The following is a 2,494-nucleotide window of genomic DNA, read 5'->3' on the forward strand; positions in this document are numbered from 1 at the left end:
CTTTAAGGAAATAAAAATTAGAGTTCAGGAATGCTTTAGATGGAAAGGGACGGGTGCTGTGGCACAGCGGGTAAAGCCCCTGCCTGCAGTGCCCGCAGCCCATGTGGGCGCCGGTTCCAGTCCTGGCTGCTCCACTTCCGATCCAGGTTTCTGCTATGGTCTGGAAAGGCTGTGGAAGATGGCCCAAGTCCTTGGACCCCTGGACCCACGTGGGAGACCTGGAGGAAGCTCCTGGGTCTTGGCTTCAGATTGGCCCAGCTCTGCAAACCAGCAGATGGAAGACCTCTCTCTCCCTCTCCCTTTCCCTCCCCGCCCTCTGCCTCTCCTTTCTCTGTGTAACTCTTTCAAACAAATAAATCTATAGAAAAAAAAAGTAAAAAAAAAAATTCTTGGTAAATTCAGACCAAAACATGTTTGCAATTGAACTTGAACTCTACCTTTTCTGAGCAATGAGATCTTGAGAAAAGATAGTCTCTGGCCGGCGCTGCGGCTCAATAGGCTAATCCTCTGCCTTGCGGCACTGGCACACCGGGTTCTAGTCCTGGTCGGGGCGCCAGATTCTGTCCCTGTTGCCCCTCTTCCAGGCCAGCTCTCTGCTGTGGCCAGGGAGTGCAATGGAGGATGGCCCAAGTGCTTGGGCCCTGCACCCCATGGGAGACCAGGAGAAGCACCTGGCTCCTGCCTTCGGATCAGCGCGGTGCACCGGCCGCAGCGCGCCGGCCGCGGTGCGCCGGCCGCGGCAGCCATTTGAGGGTGAACCAATGGCAAAGGAAGACCTTTCTCTTTGTCTCTCTCTCTCACTGTCCACTCTGCCTGTCCAAAAAAAAAAAAAAAAGAGAGAGAGAGAAAAGATGGTCTTTTTGGACAGTCTTACTTAGGATGCCTCTGAGATAAATCTTCCCGGCTTAAAAAGCATCTGACTGTGGATGCTCCTTAGCTATTTGAAATGTGACATATTTATAGCTTCACTCTTTCCTTTTATCATTTGGCATTCTGTTTTAAAATAGCTATCCTGCTCTGCTAGGGAAGACGGAAGATCTTAGCAATGTCTATTTAGTATATCTTGATAAAGACAGAATTTTCTTGGTTTTTTTAAAATTTTTTTAAAATATACAAATTTCATGTATTTCATATATATAGATTCAGGAATATAGTGCTACTTCCCACTCTACCCTCCCTCCCACCCATGCTCCCACACTGCTTTCTCCACCCTCTCCTATTCCCACTCTTGATTTTTACGAAGATGTATTTTCAGCTTAATTTATACTCACAAGATTAACTCTCCACTAAGTAAGGAATTCAACAAGTAGTATGAAGAAAAAACTGAAGAAAAAATTAAATGGGGTGGTGCATACCATGTTTTGGAAATGATCACTATAAAAGACAATTGGAATATTGAATGAGTACAAGGATTCTTCACTAAATATAGTAATTCAAATTTGAAACATATTTGAACCAGTAATTCAAATTACATAATTCCTTTTTTCAATAATTAAGGAATATATCTTTTTCTTTTGTCTGTGTTTTTCAAATTCTCAAATGGGTATGTGTATTTTATAACTCAAGTGTGTTTTCTTCATTTATAATCAAATGAATTATCAATATATTTTTGGTGAATTTATCTGATCATCCATTATTAGTAAAACTTGCCTTTTTTTATGACAGGCAGAGTGGACAGTGAGAGAGAGACAGAGAGAAAGGTCTTCCTTTGCCGTTGGTTCACCCTCCAATGGCTGCCATGGCTGGCGCACCACGCTGATCCGAAGGCAGGAGCCAGGAGCTTCTCCTGGTCTCCCATGGAGTGCAGGGCCCAAGCACTTGGGCCATCCTCCACTGCACTCCCTGGCCACAGCAGAGAGCTGGCCTGGAAGAGGGGCAACTGGGACAGAATCCGGCGCCCCAACCAGGACTAGAACCCGGTGTGCCGGTGCCGCAAGGCGGAGGATTAGCCTAGTGAGCCGCAGCGCCAGCCAAAAAAGAAGGCAACAGAGATACATTTCCAGAAGTGAGAGTGAAGGCTGCATGTCAAAATAAAAACAAAGCAGACATCTACTACATCCTTTGCTTACTGCCTTTCACCTGTCTTCTGTCCCAGAGCCATTATATTGCTCCTTCCAGCTCTCAAGTTTAGATAGAAATGTGAATGTATATTCTGTGGAGGTCCTGGGAGGGGGAAAGGGGCAGAATGCATGCCAGGACAGAGATCTTGAACAGAATGAAAAATTCTCAGATATCCCAACACCCAATAACCTACACTAGTACTTAATAGACCTTCACATCTCAGAGTCCTTTATCTCAATTCCCACTCAGCTGTGAATACACCTAGACCCTACTGCATGAAACAGCTGTCTTTTGAAATAGTAGGTGGAGTTACAGTGAGAGAGAGAGAGAGAGAGAGATGAAGAGAAGGGTCCTCCTTCCCAATGTTTTTTTAAAATATTTTATTTATTTATATATTTATTTGAAAGGCAGAGTTACAGAGAGAGAGGGAGAG

Source organism: Oryctolagus cuniculus, chromosome 9 (genome assembly GCF_051225735.1).
Source record: "Oryctolagus cuniculus isolate XC-2025 breed Fujian yellow rabbit chromosome 9, ASM5122573v1, whole genome shotgun sequence".
NCBI lineage: Eukaryota > Metazoa > Chordata > Mammalia > Lagomorpha > Leporidae > Oryctolagus > Oryctolagus cuniculus.